The sequence below is a fragment of the Mesoplodon bidens genome, assembly GCF_964165515.1.
Source record: "Mesoplodon bidens genome assembly, chromosome: 5".
Taxonomy (NCBI): Eukaryota; Metazoa; Chordata; class Mammalia; order Artiodactyla; family Ziphiidae; genus Mesoplodon; species Mesoplodon bidens.
Genome location: NC_138161.1, coordinates 79778069 through 79800241, shown reverse-complemented (window position 1 = coordinate 79800241; position 22173 = coordinate 79778069).

Genomic DNA, 22173 nt, shown 5'->3' with positions numbered 1-22173 from the left:
ACAATACATATCTTGGTTTCATTAACTTATAACTGAGATGATTAAATGTTTGAGCCAGTGGAAAGCAAATAATAGCATGACTCAGATATAAGTGCCTAGGTTGATCTGAAGTCATTGGGGCTTCCTTAGTCAAAGGAATCTAAGCCAATGTTTTTCTATAACTAAAAATACAAAAATGAGAACATGTTTGCCTCCTACTGAAGGAGTCACATTAGTAAAGGGTTACTGCTCAAGCTACATTAAATCAGTGACATTTTTCTCTTATTATGTGCACAAATCTCCCATAAAAATCAATGAAAGCCACATCTGTGTAACAGAGGTCAGAATGCAGCTAATTTCAGCTCTAACTTTCTAACCCTTCCAGGGCTCATAAACCTCACAGTTGTTGCTCAGGAAGAGGAGGACTGTGTGATGAGCACAGCAGCTCAAGCCAAATCCTGGATGAATCATCCAGATCATTCTGCTCTCTGGCTTATTAGGCAGCTGAGAACTCTTAAGTTTCTGGATGTGATCACAACTGGAGCAGAGCTCCAGGGAGTTCCAAATGGAAAGGGGAGCCACTGCACTTAGGAAAACATTTTTTTCTTCCAATTATCAACATGGCCTATATTTACTGTAGAAAAAATAAAAATATATAAAACTGTAAATAAAAACATTATCCATTAATTCATCATCCAGATCATTATTTCCTCTTTGACACATCTTGCTTCAGGTGAAATCCATCTATGTGATTCTTTTTTTACTTACTCAAGACCTAACTTGATAACAATTTTGTATCTTGGCTCTTTCACAGAATATTTTCCCTTGTGATTAAGAAAATCTTTGAAGTATCATTTTGATATGTACCCTATTAGTCAGTTACCAGGTTTCATCATAATTTTTTTTTACCAATTGTTTATTTCTTGTTGGACATCTAGATTGTGTCCAATGTTTCACCATTCCAGATAATGCAATGTCAACTGTCTTTGTACAGATATATTTCTCTGCATTTCGTATTATTTTGATAGCATGCAGTCCCCAAAGTGTAACTGCGAGGTATGATTTAGACCATTTTAAGAGTCTATATATATCACCAATTTTTTTCTGATAAACATTGCATTAATTTACCTTCCCTAGAGCAGTGTATTCCCTCATCACCTCATTATCAACTCAGCAGATTTTTAACTCTATTAGTTATATAGGTACTTTGATACTTATTTATTTCACCTTCTCCCTCTCAGAGGAAGGTGGTAGAAGAAGGAATCACAGCAGGTAAAACTGTTAGGATTAATTTACCCTTGAATTGAGAATAATATATGATGCTTTGCTGTCAAATGTCATGATAGAAAACAAAGAATTCTAACAGCCTAGAAAATACTGAACTGAAATTATAACAATCTTACCTTCTAAGGTAAGAGAAGTTTAGGCTTCAGGTGATGGAAAAAGGTCTCTAAGTATATCCACATATGTAAAGTCAAATACAATAATTTTTTTTTAAGAATTGATCTTTATGTATGTGGGGGTAAAAGGCTACAAATCACCAATACTATAATCTTTTCCTGTATCTCTGTGTGGTGAAATGATGCAACTTTAACTTTGGTTAGTGTGCAGGGTTCAGCTGTGTCAAAGAGTGTCAGAATGGATGTTGAGGACTAGGAAATTATCCAGTTAGAGGAATGAGCACTCTCTGATGGCCTAGGGCTGAGCATTTTCACCTGTGTTGGATCAACTCCAGAAAGAAAAGTCATTTTGGCTACTGTTCCCTTTTCACCATTCCCCACATTTGACTATATTACACTAGCCCTGGGAAGTAGAAAATGGGGGGGGGGCACGGGGAAGCAAGATAGAAGGAAGAAAGATGGACTTTAGGAAACCAAAGAAAAAAGTATCAATATAGGACATAGAGAAAGAAACAAATCCTTCAAAATAGCACAGAAACATGAAGACCAGGTTTGTCTTGGCTAGTGTCTTATAATCTTAAGTTTACCTTGTGATCTTGAGATCCATCTTGAGGGCAGGGGCCATTTCTCAAACTTTATTTTAGATCATAGTAAAAAAAACTCAGCATTTTACCCATGGTAGATGTTCATAACTATTTAAAACTTTGAGAGAAAAATTATTTATTCAGTAATTCATGAAACATTTATCGAATGCCTACAATGTCTCCAGTACTGTTCTAAGCAGGCACTGGGAAAAGAGTGGTGAACAAAGCAAGGTCTCTACCCTCATAGATATCAGAGTTCAGTGTGAACTTTAAATTTTACTGACAAATGCAGGTACAGTTTTTTTTTTTCGGCCACTGCTTGCCAATTTGATTTTTTAATAGTGCATTTTTAAGATATTTATATTATATTAAAATATTATTTATTTTGATCATTGATACTTTTTTGACACCCAGTGCGAGTGCTTCACTCAGCTTATCATAGTCCCAGCTCTGTGAGATGTATCTTTGAAAAGCTGACAAGGCAATTATAAATTGTCTCAATATAGTTGAAAATTCCTTGGGGATGATGTGTCAAGGATATTGTTTTATCCAGGCCACAAAGCTACAAAAGCTGCAAAGCAGTCAGTTACTTGTGGTTGGACAACTAACTTCTCAGGAAAAGAAAAAGTATTCAAAGACAAATACTTATTAGCGCCTACTCTGTGCCAGACAATTTTCTGGGACTGATGATACTGCAGTGAGCCTATTGACAGAGATCCTACCAACAGTGTTTACAGTCTAGTTAGAGTCAAGGGTGAGGCAGTAAACAATGACAACAAACCATACTTATTATCAGATACTAGTAAGTGCTCTAAAGAAAACAAAGCAGGATAATGGGATAGCCTGTGAGTCAAGCCGGAGGGGTGTACAGGGGTTACGTATCGTTGGATCATTGACTCTAAGGAGATAACAATTGAGATGAAACCTGAATGAGGGGAAAGAGCCTCACACACATTAAACAATCCAAGGAAAAATTATTCCAGCCAGAGAGAAGAGCAAGTAGAATGGCTTTGAGGTATGAACAACTTTTCTTTTCTCAGAAACTAAAAAGACTGGTGTGACTGGCGTCAAGGTGATGAGGGAAAGAAGAATGGTTCAAGTGAAGTTGAAGAGGTTAGAAAGTGAATCTTGTAGGACCCTGGGAGGAGCTTAGTTTTTTTTTGTTGTTGTTGTTGTTGTTTTTGGGGGGGTTTGAGCTCCGTGGGAGATCACGGCAGTGTTTCAACTTGACTTGCATAAGAAAAGTCCGCAGTACAGTGGTTTGGAAATGTTGGAAATTTCCAACATTTGGAAATGTTGAGGTAGTCTAGCAGAGAGAGGATTGTGACTTAGACCACATTATTAGCAGAGACAATAGAGATAAGTGGACAAATTCTGGGTAGACTCTAGAGGTGGAACCAAACAGCCTTTCTCTTGGAGGGGACCTCAGCTCCACCACTTAACCGAGCAAGTTACAAAACTTCTTTGTATCTCAGTTTTCTCATCTGTGAGATGAAGACAATTACTGTGCCTATTTCGTAGAATTGAAGTCCTCAGGAGAGGGTCTGGCACAGACTAAAGTGCTCAAGAAATGTTAGTTATCACTATCCTCATCATTTAAACATGGAGGAAGAGAGGAATTTAAAATGGCCTTTCAGTCTGGTCTGAGCAACTGGGTAGACAAGGCTGTTTTTGAGATGGGAAAGACTGGGAAGATACATTTAGAAGACAGGAAATCCAGAGTCCTCTTTTGGACTTGTTCATCTGAGGTGCTTGTGGGAAATACAAATGGAGACACAAGTTTGGGGCTCAAGAAAAGCCTAAGGCTGAAGACACAAATTTGGGAGTCATCCACATATAGATGCATTTGAACTGAGAGAACTAGAACAGGTCACCTAAGGAGGCAGTGTAGACAGAGAAGGAAAAAGAAAAAAAAGGAAAAGGTCTGATCCCTCAAGAATGCCAAATTTAGAGCTGAGGAAGGAGAAAAGTGTCAAAAAATAAGCTTGGAGGAATAGCCAGAGAGATGGGAATAAGCAAGGAGTATGAGGTGTTATGGAAACCAGGGAAGGATCCTAGAGTTTGAACCCATACCCATTACTTTATAATGAATGGTTATGCTTTTCCAATAGCATAAAAGTTAAAAGCACAGAACCAATTTCAACTTCTCTATAACAATGCTCCATACCAATTTTAAAAGCTGACAATGAAAAAGTTAAGGAAACACCTTGTAATTTGGTTTGGGATATATACTCTTTCCTAGCTTAGAAAGAAATCCTCAAAGCAATTTCTCCAGAACTCTGTAATTCACTGGAGTAGAAGACAACAGATGCAATAAATAGAAATTATCATATAACTGCCAAGTCCTATTACTCTATATGAAATAAATTCCCCATGTGACTGCAAAGGTATGAAAAACAATGCATAATTTTATTACTCAGTTTAAAAAGATCAATGCAAGAGATTGATAGAACTTTTATTGAAAGCTAGATTCCATGTGATTGTTAGGTAATGGAAAGCATCTTTGGGGAATGCACATTATAGAAAAAGTAAATAAATTAAATTCATGAACTCATACCTGACAAGTCATGTACAAAGGAAAACAAGTAGAAAATCCCATTGAGAGCATGGACAGTAGCCTTTACTTCTAGCCTAGCAGGACCTTCTATGTGCAAGAAGTACAGGAATTCTTGTTGTTAAATTAATGATAAATATCATAGATTAAGCAAGGTAAAATCTGTAGTTTCCAAGGAATTCTATCATTGTGCTTCTTAATTTTCACAGTTTAAAAAATCACTTTTTATAATCACTTGTTAGTTTGTACAGCATCATTTTCCCAAGGTCAAATCATTCCATGTTTATTTACACCTTGCTTTGTTCACACGCACACAAAATTAGGTTGTTTTAATATTGTATAAAACACACAAGAATAAATTAATTGAGAGTATAGGAGTGACAGGAATTTAAGAGGAGAAAAATAGTAATTCCACTAGTAAAATTAGAGCACAGTAGTTTGAACAATTTTGTCATGTACAGGCCTAAAAAGGGCCACAAATTTGGGTTTACATTTCCAAGTCAACACAACAAAGAGCAGACAAAATCAGAAGATTCGGTCTCAGTAAAAAACAAAAGATGAAGAGGAGGCATAGCTCTGCCTGACATTAAGGCCGCAAAGAAATTTCTACCATAAGACCTTAAAATGTCACATATATTATTTCCCTCATTCTCACAAAAATTTTTCTAAGGGAGGTTTTATCTTAAAAACTATCACCTTAAATGACTGTGTATTTTTTACTCTTTGTGTAGATATTTTTAGCATTTTCATACCTTGAAGTAATCTTTGACTCCACTATCTATCTTCTCCTCCCACGTCCTATCAATCTCAAATCCTATTGATTTTTCTTCCTAAATATTCCCCAAATCCTTTTAATTTCTCCTTCTCCTCACTATGCCTGCTAATTTCAGTGACTATCCTCACACCTAGATTCCATGACAACCTTGTGACTGATATATCACTGCCTGCAGACATTCCCACCATCCACTTTATAATGCCACTCCATTCTTCAAAATTTCTTTACTTTGGCCTCATTATCTTAAGAAAAAAATCCAGACCCCTTACCATAGCTTATAAGTCCTTCATGACTGTGTCACACTTATTTTTCTAGAATCATTACTCCTCCAAACCTCTATTATTTCTCTCAACTGTATTATAAATTTTGAGTGCAAGCTCTTTCCCTCTCACCTCTGACTTTTGCACTGGTCTCTCTGTTTGGAATAAAGACACCACCTTCACCTAACTAACTCCTCCTCAGCATTAGGATTCAGGTTATTTCTCTGGAAAGCCCATCTTGACTTGCCTCCCCCCAGTTAAATGTCTCTATATAGCCTTGTACTTTCACTGGACTTTTTCCCATTGTAGCCTTTTTCATTCTTTATTTAAGCACTGCTATGATCTGAATGCTGTGTCCCCCTTAAATTCATATGTTAAAAACCTAATGCCCAAGATGATGGTATTAGGAGACAAAACTTTGGGGAAGCGATTAGGTCCTGAGGGCAGAGCCCCCGTGAATGGGATTAGTGTCTTTATAAAAAGGTTCCAGGGAGCTCCCTAGCTCCTTCTGCCATGTGAGGACACAACAAGAAGTCTGCGACGTGGAAAGGGGCCCGCACCTAACTATGCTGGCACCCTCATCTCAGACTTCCAGCCTCCAGAACTGTGAGAAATAAATGCCTGTTGTTTATAAGCTACTCAGGTATTTTGTTAGAGTAGACCCAATGGACTAAGGCAATCTCCTTACTTACTACTCAGTTGTGTGTCTCTCTGACTATCCTGTGCTCCAGTTTTATTTTTCAAAGTTTAGTCCTCAAATCACATCTAGGATACTTGTTTAAAAATACAGCAGATTCCTGGTTCCTAACCCTAGACCAGACTCAGAATATCTGAGAACGGAATATGAGAACACACTATTTTAATGAACACCCTAGATCAGTGCTATATAATACAAGGCCCCTATATAATCTTAAATTGTCTACTAGCTACATTTAAAAAGGTAAAAAGAAGTAGGTGAAATTAACTTTGCTAGAATATTTAACCCAATATGCCTAAAACATTATTATTTGAATGGGTAATCAATATAAATATTAATAGGTATTTTACATTTTTTATACGAATTCATCAAAATCCAGTGTGTAATTTATGCTTGCAGTACATCTCAGTTCATATTAGCCACAGTTCAAGTGCTTATTGGCTTTGCCAACTAAATAATATCACTCGCCATCCGGCTGTACAAGGATTAGATCAGTAGCCACTGCAGTCGCTGACCTTCAACACCCCCTGAAAGGAGTTCGGGACAGAGATAAGGAATGAGGCTCTCTGTGCTCTGGGAAAATCTGGCTGAACAGGCCTTCAGATAGTTAGATATTTTCCAGAGAAACTTTTAGAAACCCCTTTTCTTACATCTTCTCATACCTAGAGAAGCACTAAAGTCATTAATAGAGACCTGCTACGGGTGACAACTAGCGGCAACCTTCTAACAAGAAGTGTGCTTGACTGCATGTACCCGCTTCACCAAATTATATATATATATATATATATATACTGACCTCACCCCATCTCTTCAGAGCAGTTCCTTAGAGCTATCTGAGAGGCTGTCTCCTAGGCTATAGTCCTCAGTAAGCCCCAAATAAAACTGAACTCACAGCTATCATGTTCTGCATTTTTTGGTTTTGTGTTTTGGGTTTTTTTTGTGTGTTTTTGGTTTTCAGTCGACAGCCACATGTAGCAAGTGGCTGCCATTTAGGACAGGGTAATCCATATGGTTCTGTCACAGAATACTGACAGTTTAACTCCAATAAAAGAGACTATGACTGCCTCTCAGATAATTTTAACTCTAACAAATATGCCAAGCACATAGTAGTTGATCAATAAATTCTTGTTTTGCTGTTGAATATTACACTTTTTAGTTTAAAAGATCCTGAGAAATCAGAACAAGAAGCAGTCTTTGAGAGATGGTTTACATATAGCAAGTTGCAGCATCACAAAGATAAAATTAAAATGTCTCTATTCCCACAACCACTTCCATTATGACTGCCACGTTGCCTTGATATAATTACACTGAGCCCAAAAGTGTAATGGCCACTTGAAACCGTCTTGAGCTGGAAAAAGTTGGGATAAGAAAACGGGAAAAGGGCAGGAGGAACCTACAGGTGATTATATATATCAACAAAAATTATAACAAAAACACATTCATCCACATATACATTTCAGCAGCGTCCTTCTCTACAGCCTACATCTCCCAGGCCATGAATTCAGCCTCACCTTTTACACCATGTTCCAACTTCAAGGTTGATGATTATTTCTCCAGAAAGAAAAGAAGCAAGGAGCTATGACCTAAACACTGAGATGTTAACTATCAAAGACTTTGTTAAATCTCATATTAACCCGGTAAATTTCTGTTTTCTCACTTTCTGGGAGAAAAATTTTAAAAAGAAACACCGTGCTTATGTGATTTATAACAAAGAAACTCATTTTTTCCAAATGTCAGCAGATACTTTTCAAGTCTATCCTGAAAGAGTAACACAGCAACCTTGAGAAAGAAAAGGACTGAAGAATAGAAGCCCAGCTTGACCCCAACTTTGCTTATCTCTATTATTTTTAATGTGTAAAACAGCAGCAACAAGGAACAGTAAATTTTTCTGCATCCTGTTGACTTCCATGTAAGGAGAAAAACACTTCTCATTTTCCATATGGTAATCCAATTCACGTGTTGTTTATGGTATTTGGGTATGTGAAACACTTAAAATTAACATCTTCAAAAATTCCATCAACATTTCTGCATTCAAAGGGACAGAAATTTATGCAAAAATGACCTCTGCTGCTTCAAGGGTCATGAGAAGAAAAGAAAGAAATGAGAGATGCTGCTCTCAAAGTGAACTCAGAAAACACTGAAATTCCAGCTCTGCCTTTAGTTTCTGCTCCTTCACTCCTTTCCTACACCCTGCACATTGTGGAGAGAGGGGGGTGGTACATGTCTCCTTTCTACCTAAGCATGAAACACATAATAAGCTCCTGGCTAGATGAGAAATTTGCTGAAGAATCCAGAATTTCTTCATTGCTGGTACCTATTCTTCTTCCTGCTCTCCCCAGTTGTTTCACCTGTGTGACTCTGTTTCCTAAATTTGTGCCCAGACTTCTGAACTGCCTTCTGTTTCCTCCTGGTCCTCCTCTGCTTAATCCCAAGGCATCAGTCTGAAAGCAGCTCTTTTGCCCCTGTCCTGTATGCCCATTGCTGTTCCCCTCTAACCTTAAAAGAACCTAATTATAAGACTGAGATCACTAGGCCAGTTAATGTAACTCCGACTTATGCTCTCCTGAGTGCACACCTGTCACTTCTTTATCTTAGATAAAAAGAAGAGTGGGGCTTCCCTGGTGGTGCAGTGGTTGAGAGTCCACCCGCCGATGCAGGGGACACGGGTTCATGTCCCGGTCCGGGAAGATCCCACATGCCGCAGAGCAGCTGGGCCCGTGAGCCATGGCCACTGAGCCTGTGCGTCCAGAGCCTGTGTTCCGCAACGGGAGAGGCCACAACAGTGAGAGGCCTGCGTACCGCAAAAAAAAAAAAAAAAAAAAAAAAAAAAGAAGTAAGAGTGAAGAATTAAAAAAATGAATTAAAAAAAAATTTTTAAACGACTAGCTCTCTATACTCAACAGCCCCCTTAGCAATCCTGCAGGTAGATCATGCAGACAAGATAACATCTGAGGAAAGAGTCAGCCAGTCTGCACTCAATGGAGAATGATGCAGAGTCCAACCTCCTGCCTCGATGATTCACTTCCTTTTTCTTCCTCCTTTTTCCCCTTTAAAAACTGTCATGAGTGAGCAGAACCTTCAGAGTTGGTCTCTGGACACAAGTCCACTTTCTCCCCAGATTGCCAGCTTTTCTGATTCAAGCACCTTTCCTTTCTACTGACATTTGCCCCTCAAATTATTGATTTTTGAGCAGCGAGCAGCTAAGTTCACCTGAGTTCAGTAACAACTCCAACCTGGAGGGTGGACCTCGCAGTGTCTTACACACCTAGTTCTGGTCCTTCTCTGTGTTCTGCACCAACCCACAACAGTCCTGGCACTGAGGAACTTGACTTCAGAGCACCTGCAAGCTGTGGTTTTCCAGTGACAGTTCCAGGGACAATGCAAATGGAATCATCATGAAGCTGAGGAAACAATGGTACTCTGATCAGAGAAAGCTCCTGTACTAAAGGACAAAGCACGGCTGAGGATCTGTCAGACTGACCCAAAGTTCCAACCTTGCCTCTGCCCTCTGCTTTCAATAAACATGACGTGAAAGTATACGAAGCAGGGAGATGTGTGGCAGTGTGGAGCAAGAATGCTACTTCACTTCACTCACAAATATCCAAACCTTGTAGCAAGGATTTTACAGTAACTTAGATTAAATCTAGGATGATAGATAATTTTTAACATTTGACTCCTTTATTTCTCCAACTGAAATATATCAACCGTCTCTTCTCCATTTCCTGTCACTTCAGTATTGTTTTAAGCCTTATAAAAATTAAATAATCTCTCTCTTAAATGAGACTTATATAAGAGTATATATGTTCTTAGAATGGACAATCTATTATAAAGCTTTACTTTCCAAAATGTGGTTGCAAATTGACACCAAACTGGGAGAGAAGGACTGAGAGGGGTCCACTGTATGTGGCAAATTATGAAATTATTGGCTACTGGGTGTGCCTTTTGGGAATGAAAGATAGACTGCAATACATTAAAGAGTGAATGGGAAATTCAGAAGCAGACCCAGCAAGTGGTCACTCTTTCAAGAGCCTTGGCAATTTAAAAGAGGAGGGACTGCATATCTGGAAGAGGATCCCAAAGTCCTGGAGGAATTTTAAGAGCAGAGATTTAGGCATTATTATGAACTCAGTGGAAGGAGTCAGCTAACTAATAGATCTTAAACAATAATAAGCTTTTAAAACATCTGCGAAACACATACAACAAGCAAAATTTTAAACTCAGAAACATAAAAATTATGCAGGACATATATTCTAACCAGAATATAAGACTCCCTTTCCTATGCATACATACACACACACACACACACACACACACACACACACATCCATCCTCTAGGAAGTTATAAACTTCATTCTAAATCAAATTATAAACTTTTTTTAAAAACAAATGACAATGAAAGCACTACATATCAAAACCTATGTGATGTAGCTCAAATAACATCCAGAAGAAAATAGGTGGATGAAAATGAATTTAATAAGAAGAAGACAAAAAACAAGTACAAAGTAGAATTCAATTAGAGAAGCCAGAAAAAGGAAAAATCGAACAAGCATAAATAAAGTAAAAGAATATTAACTTAAGGAAAACATCCTACCTAATGGTGAAATATTAAAAGAGGCTGTATTAAATTCAGAAACACTATTACTTAACATTATCCTGGAGATTATTAGTCATTGCAAAACCAGACAGGAGAACAGTGAGCCATAAACTTTGAAAAGGAAAATAAAGGAGTTATTATTTGAGGATGATATGATTGTCTTATTACAAATACGAGAGAGAAATTAAAATATTAGCCTTGAATAGAAAAACATCTCTTTAGTTGATTCTATATGGAAGGATATAAGAGTGCAGCTGCATGAAGCTGAGACAGGGCACCCAACTGACCACCATTTCCTCTCTGAATTAGATGAGAATCTCCTAAGTGAGAGGAAGCTGGGGGTTGAGTAGAGACTTGAGAGTTTGCGAAAATCTGGAATAACCACAGAGGACAATGTCTGATGACCAAATTTGGGGAATCCAGATGAATTTATACACCATAAATTCAATGATGGAGATATCAAATATGTTTGCATTTCTAGAATATTTGTAGTGAGCTCAGAAACTGGTGGAGCACAAAAATTTATTGTGTTTGGGGAAAAGGAAATTTTGAAATAAGGGGTAAAAGAAAGTAGAGATGATAGAGAACTATAACAAGTGCCATAATCATTGATTTGCTTTGTCAATATCAATCTACGTGACTTTGCCAAATTATCACAAGAAAGTAAAACGCCTCATAGTTATCTTTTCCCTCTGTGCTTTTATTTTTGCCTAATCTGCAATATAGATGAGTTATTGAAAATTTGCATAGAATAATATTATATTATTGTGTAACTGCTGAACTTGTACAACGTTACTTGTAGACTGGGAACAAAAAGGGTAAATCTGCATTATTTAAATTCTATATACGTGACTAAGTAAATGAAGATTTGTTTTTTAATCAAACAAAGCATTTCTCCTTTTAAATGTGTAATAGAAATGCATAAATAGAATCTTTAATTGTTCTGACCCTATTTTTTGTGAGGGTCATAGATACGTTTAAAAAATTATCTCCTATTATCCCAGGTACAGCTTGACTGACATTTATGCACCCATGTACAGACACACACAAGCACAAACACACCATACTCCCTCTCTTCTCTACATATGAAGAGTACTGATGTAGCTGCTCACTACACAATTAAATACACTCCCTTCTCCATCTCATTAGGGCACTAAAAGTTATTTAAGCATGTCTAGTATATTTCTCTCTCCTTGTAGCACATTACAATGCAATCCCCTCTTGGTGAAAAGTGTAACAATAGTAGTCATCACTTTCTATTACATTTGAAAGTGGTGGGCATGTGGGTGAATTCACTGGGGCAATAATTTCAAAATTTTGACAGAGGATTTACATACCAAAGCTCTCATCACTGTTAACCAAATTTGTGCACATAACTCTTCCCGAACTCTTTAGAATCTAGACATCGGGAACTGTTTTAAATCAAGGTTAATACCAAAGTACAGGTTGCTGTGAATGTTCCAGGTCCACAAAGGCACTGGGGACACAAAAGGAAGCAGCTTTATTGTAATGCATCTGCAATTCAGTCAACTCAGGAAACAGTATGTGCTGTAAATTCGCAAGTATAATCTGTGCTAGGAATGCTCAAGCTGTACTGTAAATTCAATCTCATGCTCTCTAATGGGAATTTATCCTGGAGATGAGTACAGTATCTGTTGCCTGGCTGTGTAATTGAATGGGGCAAGGTCTAACTGAAATTTTAAAAATCTGCATTTAGATAGCCACACGTATATAAAAAGTCAGGAGGATACCATACTTTAGAGACAAGATAACTCTGTATGTGCAAAGAAATGTTAAGTATTAATATTGCTTGTGGTTCCATATTATGAAAACCAATTCCTCACCTTGTTTTTAAGGCAATAAGAGGACTAAAGTCAACACTTGCTTTTGTTCAAATATTGCAAAGTGTTAATCACCTTGCTTTTAAGAACTCTGTAAAGGCTGCTAAAACTACATTTATAACCTATAGCTTATGAGATATAAATTTATGTGATATAGTGCATCAAGCTGATTGCTTGGAAATCTCAGTCCTCTTATTGAGTTGTTATGATTTTACCTGTTATGATTGGCCTTGAAAGGAGTCACCACCTTTTGTTGTGGTTATTAATTTTACCTCCTGGGAATAAAGCTGCAAGTCAGCTATTCTTCCTCTTAGAAGGAGAGTGGTCTATATGTTATAGACCTACATTTCTCTGAAAATGTAGAGTGACCAAACATAAACTGACATCGTTACATTGATTACGTAAAACAATATCAGCTGGGGTCATCCCTGAGCTCTAGAAAAGATAAACTCAAGACCTCTATAACTGAGAAAAGATAGAATTGGATCTTATTTTGAAATATGCAAGGACAAGGTAGTCCTTTGTATTAGGTATTTCAGGAATACAGAAGAATGGAGATTTCTTAATCATGGCTGCTTCCCAGGAACACAGGGCTCAGGTAAAGCTCAGCTTTGTCAGTCCCCCCTTTCATCAAGATGAACGCTATTAAACAGAATCCAACAGCACATTAAAAGGATCATACACCATGATCAAGTGGGGTTTATTCCAGGAATGCAAGGATTCTTCAATATACGCAAATCAATCAATGTGATACACCATATTAACAAGTTGAAGGAGAAAAACCATATGATCATCTCAATAGATGCAGGGAAAGCTTTCGACAAAATTCAACACCCATTTATGATAAAAACCCTGCAGAAAGTAGGCATAGAGGGAACTTTCCTCAACATAATAAAGGCCATATATGACAAACCCACAGCCAACATTGTCCTCAATGGTGAAAAACTGAAACCATTTCCACTAAGATCAGGAACAAGACAAGGCTGCCCACTCTCACCACTCTTATTCAACATAGTTTTGGAAGTTTTAGCCACAGCAATCAGAGAAGAAAAGGAAATAAAAGGAATCCAAATTGGAAAAGAAGTAAAGCTGTCACTGTTTGCAGATGACATGATACTATACATAGAGAATCCTAAAGATGCTACCGAAAAACTACTAGAGCTAATCAATGAATTTGGTAAAGTAGCAGGATACAAAATTAATGTACAGAAATCTCTGGCATTCCTGTACACTAATGATGAAAAATCTGAAAATGAAATCAAGAAAACACTCCCATTTACCATTGCAACAAAAAAAAATAAAATATCTAGGAATAAACCTACCTAAGGAGACAAAAGACCTGTATGCAGAAAATTATAAGACACTGATGAAAGAAATTAAAGATGATACAAATAGATGGAGAGATATACCATGCTCCTGGATTGGAAGAATCAACATTGTGAAAATGACTCTACTACCCAAAGCAATCTACAGATTCAATGCAATCCCTATCAAACTACCAATGGCATTTTTCACAGAACTAGAACAAAAAATTTCAAAATTTGTTTGGAAAAACAAAAGACCCCGACTAGCCAAAGCAATCTTGAGAACGAAAAACGGAGCGGGAGAAATCAGGCTCCCTGACTTCAGACTATACTACAAAGCTACAGTAATTAAGACAGTGTGGTACTGGCATAAAAACAGAAAGATAGATCAGTGGATCAGGATAGAAAGCCCAGAGATAAACCCACGCACATATGGCCAACTTATCTTTGATAAAGGAGGCAGGAATGTACAGTGGAGAAAGGACAGCCTCTTCAATAAGTGGTGCTGGGAAAACTGGACAGGGACATGTAAAAGTATGAGATTAGATCATTCCCTAACACCATACACAAAAATAAGCTCAAAATGGATTAAAGACCTAAATATAAGGCCAGAAACTATCAAACTCTTAGAGGAGAACATAGGTAGAACACTCTATGACATAAATCACAGCAAGATCCTTTTGGACCCACCTCCTAGAGAAATGGAAATAAAAACAAAGATAAACAAATGGGACCTAATGAAACTTCAAAGCTTTTGCACAACAAAGGAAACCATAAACAAGACCAAAAGACAACGCTCAGAATGGGAAAAAATATTTGCAAATGAAACAACTGACAAAGGATTAATCTCCAAAATTTATAAACAGCTCATGCAGCTCAATAGCAAAAAAACAAACAACCCAATCCAAAAATGGGCAGAAGACTTAAATAGGCATTTCTCCAAAGAAGATATACAGACTGCCAACAAACACATGAAAGAATGCTCAACATCATTAATCATTAGAGAAATGCAAATCAAAACTACAATGAGATATCATCTCACACCAGTCAGAATGGCCATCAAGAAATCTAGAAACAATAAATGCTGGAGAGGGTGTGGAGAAAAGGGAACACTCTTGCACTGCTGGTGGGAATGTGAATTGGTACAGCCACTATGGAGAACAGTATGGAGGTTCCTTAAAAAACTAAAAATATAACTACCATATGACCCAGCAATCCCACTACTAGGCATATACCCTGAGAAAACCATAATTTCAAAAGAGACATGTACCAAAATGTTCATTGCAGCTCTATTCACAATAGCCCGGAGCTGGAAACAACCTAAGTGTCCATCATCGGATGAATGGATAAAGAAGATGTGGCACATATATACAATGGAATATTACTCAGCCATAAAAAGAAACGAAACTGAGCTATTTGTAATGAGGTGGATAGACCTAGAGTCTGTCATACAGAGTGAAGTAAGTCAGAAAGAGAAAGACAAATACCGTATTCTAACACATATATATGGAATTTAAAAAAAAATGTCATGAAGAATCTAGGGATAAAATGGGAATAAAGACACAGACCTACTTGAGAATGGACTTGAGGATATGGGGAGGGGGAAGGGTAAGCTGTGACAAAGCGAAAGAGAGGCATGGACATATATACACTACCAAACATAAGGTAGATAGATAGTGGGAAGCAGCCGCAGAGCACAGGGAGATCAGCTCGGTGCTTTGTGACCACCTGGAGGGGTGGGATAAGGAGGGTGGGAGGGAGGGAGATGCATGAGGGAAGGGATGTGGGAACAGATGTATATGTATGACTGATTCACTTTGTTATAAAGCAGAAACTAATAAAAAAAAAGATGAACGCTATTTGCTGCTGAACAACTCAGAGGAGATCATAATCGTGCTGAATGGGATGGAACAGGGTCTAAAGAATAGTCTCTGGAGGACTCTTGTTGGCAATTTTCCTATAAAAGAGGAAAACTCTTTGTTGAGAGGAGATGGTAAAAGTCCATTGTTTTAAGGTTCTGGGGATAAGCCATCTTAAAAGAGGGATGCCTAAAATGAAAAAGAGATATATTGATGTAAAAGACTGTTTTTTAAAAAGAGCCAGGAGTTGAACCCTGCACTGAAAGTAACCAGTTGATTGGATTTTAACAGATCAGCGGAGGAAAATCTTTCAGTTACGTATTCCACTCATTGAGTTCTGTGAAGCTCTTGAGCTAGGATGGTGATGCTCTTGGTGTTATACACAGTCTTAGTTACTTCTCATATAAGGGCATGCATGACCAGAACATTTCGCCAGACTTCCAAAGTGGCCCAGGCAGTGGCTTGTCCAGGGAAACTTCGGGACTATGCATGGCCTGCTGAGGTGTAGAGGATTATGTCAAGTTTCAGGCTCCAGAGTTTCTTCAGATCCTGGGGAAAAGGGCCAGTTGCCAGGCAACCTAGAGTCCTAGTAGGGATATTAGTTCACAATGACGCTGAGCCAGGAAGTGAGAAAAATTTGAAAACTTTGATGTATGGTAGCCAGATTTGAAGGGAATGGAAGATTTGAAAATTTGATAATGATTGACAATTTGGGCAAGGTAGCAAGATTCAGCCCAGTTTATGATTAGGTACCAAAACTGGTTTATCTATAGGTGGAAACAAAATCAATTAAATCTATATAGAAAAGACAGAGTTTGCATAGCCATCATTTACCAACAATTTAAAAGAGGTGCAAAATACCCCAGTGTTCATAATATCACTATTTACAATAGCTAAGACATGGAAGCAACCTAAATGTCCATTGACAGATGAATCGCTAAAGAAGATGTGGTATATATGTATAATGGAATATTACTCAGCCATAAAAAAGAATGAAACAATACCATTTGCAGCAACATGGATAGACCTAGAGATTACCATACTAAGTGAAGTAAGTCAGTCAAAGAAAGACAAATATGATATGATGTCATTTATATGTGGAATCTAAAAAAATGATACAAATGAACTGATTTACAAAACAGAAATAGACTCAAAGATATAGAAAATAGACATGGTTACCAAAGGGGAGAGGAGGGGTGTAGGGATAAATTAGGAATTTGGGATTAATAGATACGCACTACTATATATAAAATAGATAAACAACAAAGTCCTACTGTGTAGCACAGGGAACTATATTCAATATCTTGTAATAACCTATAATGGAAAAGAATCTGAGAAAGAATATATATATATAACTGAATCACTTTGCTGTATACCTGAAACATTATAAATCAACTATACTTTAGTAAAAAAATGAATTAACAAAATAAAAATAAAAGAGGTGCAAAATATCTCAAAGACAATGAACAAAAGTGTGTGCTATAGAGAATGCATAGTTTTCCATTGAAACACAAAATTTCTCTTTATAACACCTAAGCCAAGACAAGAACTCTCCATCAGATCTCACCAGTAGTAATCAAAAATTTGCAAGAAAAAAAAAATTGTGAGAGTTCTCCTCCTGAGGTTCCTGAAAGATTCTAAGTTTCTTGGGTGGTGTTTGGGATCCCCAAGAACACTCTCTGGCTCAGTGATTCACTAAAAGGATTCACAGAACTCAGAAAACCCATTATATTCACAGTTGTGGTTTATTACACACAAAAAAAGATGTAGACTAAAAACAGCAAAGGGAGGAAGTACATAGGGCAGAGTCCAGGAAACACTAGGTAGAAGCTTCCTGTTGTCCTGTCCCAGTGGAGTCCTACGGACAACAACTTAATCTTCCCAGAAATGGTAGGTGTCAACACATAGGAGTGTTGCCAACCAAGGAAGCTTATCCAAGCCTGGTGTCTGGGGTCTTTATCAGGGCTCAGTCACATAGTCAGGGTTGACTGTCTGTATAACTGACCTTAGCCTCCAGCTCCTCCAGAGTTGAAGCTGATAGCACATGATGGCCCAAGTTCCCCACCAGAAGTCACACTGTTAACATAGAATATGTGATATGGTTGTGGTCCCCCAGGTAAACAGACACTCTTAGCAGCCAGGATATTCCAAAGCTGAGAGTTTACTGCTCAGGAGCCAGGACAAGGACTAAATCTTTCTTTAGAATATGCAGTGTATAAACAAACCAGTTGCTGAATTTACCCTTTACTTCTCACTGGGCCAACCAGGAAATGACTTCCTTACACATCTATGAGGTTGGGAATCTCAAAAGCAGGTACCAGGTTAGTTTTTTCCAGGAGGGCTTTGAATTGGCTCCATAGAGTCAAACTGTGTTCTTTAAAAGTAGCTGGTCATATCTGATTAAATAAGCATCATTATCAAATATGACATTCCAGGTAAGAACTTAGTTACAGAACCAATGACCTCAATTATGTCCTCATAATAAGAAAAAGAGATTCTTATTGAGACTGTATAAATAATTATATTGTCCTGAAAATAAGAATACTTGCAGTATTCTTCAAGGGGAAAAAGATATAATTGACAAAAGTTTCAGTTTACAAGAGCATAGTCTACTAAAGAGTAATGCATTATACATAACTTGAAGAAAAGGTAATGGGATTCTTTATATATACAGAAAATAGAACATTAAAATCTCAACAATATTCCAAACAAAATCCACAATCATCCTTGATCAGTTCATTTAGTCTTGTATAACTAATTCTCATTCTGCTTGATCTTGGGTCAGCAGTCTCATGAATCTATCAGCTTCTCAGCTAGAATTCTAAAAATCCTGACTCAGCCACTGGTCTCAAATTTATTTAAATGATGCCATCAGAAAACAAACTTATGTTACCAAGGGGGGAAAGGGGGAGAGGAATAAATTGGAAGATTGGGATTGACATATACACACTACTATATATAAAATAGATAACTAATAAGGACCTACTCTATAGCACAGGAAACTCTACTCAATACTCTGTAATGACCTATATGGGAAACAAATCTAAAACAGTGGATATATGTGTATGTATAACTGAGTCACCTTGCTGTACACCTACTATACTCCAATATAAATTTTTTTAATATATTGATTGGGCTTCCCTGGGGGTGCAGTGCTTAAGAATCTGCCTGCCAATGCAGAGGACACGGGTTCAAGCCCTGGTCTGGGAAGATCCCACATGCCGTGGAGCAACTAAGCCCATGCACTACAACTACTGAAGCCCGCATGCCTAGAGCCCGTGCTCCACAACAAGAGAAGCCACCGCAATAAGAAGTCTGTGCACCACAACAAAGAGTAGCCCCGGCTCACCATAACTAAAGAAAGATTGTGCACAGCAATGAAGACCCAATGCAGCCAAAAATTCATTAATTAATTACTTTAAAAAATAATTCCGGGCTTCCCTGCTGGCGCAGTGGTTGAGAGTCTGCCTGCCGATGCAGGGGACAGGAGTTCGTGCCCCAGTCCGGGAAGATCCCACATGCCGCAGAGTGGCTGGGCCCGTGAGCCATGGCCACTGAGCCTGCGCATCCGGAGCCTGTGCTCCACAACGGGAGAGGCCACAACAGTGAGAGGCCCACATACCGCAAAAAATAATAATAATAAATAATAATAATAATAATTCCAATTAGCTTTATGTATGAAACATAAAAAGAATTTAGTCCAAGAACTTTACCAAAAATATTACTTTCTTATTCATGTTCCTGATAAGTCTCAGTATAACATATTAAAATGAATTAAGACCTTAAAAAAAAAAGATGAAGAAGAAGCTTATGCCCAAATGTACTGTGTATAGTCCTTTTCCTTGGGCCTGTAAAACAATCCGTTATTGAAAACAAAGTGCTCTGGCCTATAGCTGATTGCAAGTGCTTTTAGGAAAGTATTAAAGAAAAACAAACAAAAAACTAGAAGATTTAAAAGACAAAAGATTTAAAATAGCTTTGGTTAATATATTACTGATCGTTTTCAAAAGACAAAGATCTGATGAGAGTTCATTATAAGACTAATGCAATTGAAAAGAAATTTGGTTGTTTCTATGGCATGTAAAACTAGACAAAAGTCCATCTAAAAAGTTTTAGACAACATATCTGTAAACATAATCATTATCCCATTTTCAAAGAAGAGTAGGTATTGTACCTAATTTTTAAAAATAGATAAACATAATCTTTACAAAGGAAAATATCTTCAGATATAACATATATTAATCCTGAGACATAATTTACTATGAATATATCAAGCATGTAGTTAGAATATATTAAGAAAATATCAAGAATATCAAATAAAGAGACTGTCTAAGTCCGGAGTAGTTCCTAAGATCCATACATTAATAAAACTCCTTAAGTAAGTGATGTATATCCCCCATTGAAAGCCACTGGCATATGAGATGTTAATTCAAGTTAAAAAGTAAATCTAGGGCTTCCCTGGTGGCGCAGTGGTTGAGAGTCCGCCTGCCGAGGCAGGGGACACGGGTTCGTGCCCCGGCCCGGGAAGATCCCACATGCCGCGGAGCGGCATCCTGTGCATCCGGAGCCTGTGCTCCACAATGGGAGAGGCCACAACAGTGAGAGGCCTGCGTACTGCAAAAAAAAAAAAAGGTAAATCTAGACCAAGCTGGTATTTTAAAATATAACTGACATTATAACGTGAAATATTTTTTTAAATAACTGAAATTATGTTATGAAAATATGATAACCCTATACTGTTGTCTAATATCAGGCAAAGCGGCACCAGCACCCTGATAAATAAAAATATCTCATGGACACAGCATTAACAAATCTCTAGACCTTCCCATACAGCATATAATTTCTGAAATATTTTGTTTTTATAACACTTAACCATACAAATATAACCTAGGGATGGTTAAACATCTCTTTGGATTTGACAATACTTCCCATGCAGCTCATCAATAGCAACATATCCCCCCAAATTAACAATTTCTAACACCATTCTTTTTACAAGGTGAAAGAATAAATCCTTTGTGATTTTCCAAAGGCCCCTCTTAGAAATATGAAAGACAGTTTCAGGTGCAAGAGAGATGACTCAATTTTGGAAAGGAAAAAAATCAAAAGCTGTCAGGAGATTTGAACACTTCAGACAGGAACTGGATCATGGGTACCTGCAAGACAATACTTAGCAACTCATTTCAAAGTAGTAACAAAATATTTTAAAATAAACATAAACATATGATTGTAGAGAATTTTGATGTGAGAAGTCTTTGTTTTCTTAAATAATCAAGGAAGTAAAAAGTCAACATTAACCACAGAAGATTATTCTGGTAAGATATAGAATCTTTGTTAACTAGATAAACTCTGCAGAAGTTAAGAACCTTTTACAACCTATTACTAAGAGCAGACCAATAATCCAAGAAAATTTTGTCATTTTGAAAGAAAGACAATCAAATTCTAGTTTTGCATTAGTATTATTTGATACCAAAACTCCTTTTGAAAATCCTTTCGAAATTCTTTCTGGGATTATTGAATTGTAAGTGAAGGAATGAAACACATTTGTGAAGGGTGTCAGGCTGTGTTAAGTTTATTGAGGATCTGGCAAATAGTCATTTTGGAGCTTTGTCCAAATCTTTGCTCAGCAGAGGGAGGCCCACAGCTGAGTTGGCCGTTTGCACTGGAAAAAGCGAGCTAAATTTCCCTGCGTAAAAAAGTGGAAAATTATTTTGTCTCCTGAAAAGATGCTGACAGAAAACAGAATGGATTCAAATGGAGCCAAGAGATAGGTGTGTGACTGAGCAGCATGAGAGAATGACCGAAGGATTTAAGACCAGGGAAGTGCAATCAGTTTTGTTTGTTTTGATTGGAAAGGGAAAGGACATGATAAGAACATGTGACACTGTAAGGTAAATACAATTGTCCTTCAAGGATTGCACCCCTCTGTGAATGCCTCCTGTCTTAAACCTTTTGTAATGACTCTTCCACAGTCACAGTGTTGCACTTTTCCTGAGCCTTGTGCTCCCAAAAAGCAGCAAAAGTAACATAACTAGTTTGTCATAGGAGTCCTTCTACTCCTCCTTTCTAGGTATGTATCCCACTCTTCTGTGTTCCTCTAACATACTCAACACACTTCGGTAAACTGCATTCCCACACTGTACCTCATACTCTGACCATCTCAAATTTCACCCCAACAAATGTACTGAAGCATGTTTTCTTCATCTCCAGATCTTAGAGAACCAATAACTGCGGAGCATTCTCATAAATTAATTCTGTCAAGCATTGTCCAAAGACAATCTTGGCATCAGCCAGAAATGAGAAAAAACAACTACAGAAGTTCTTCCCAA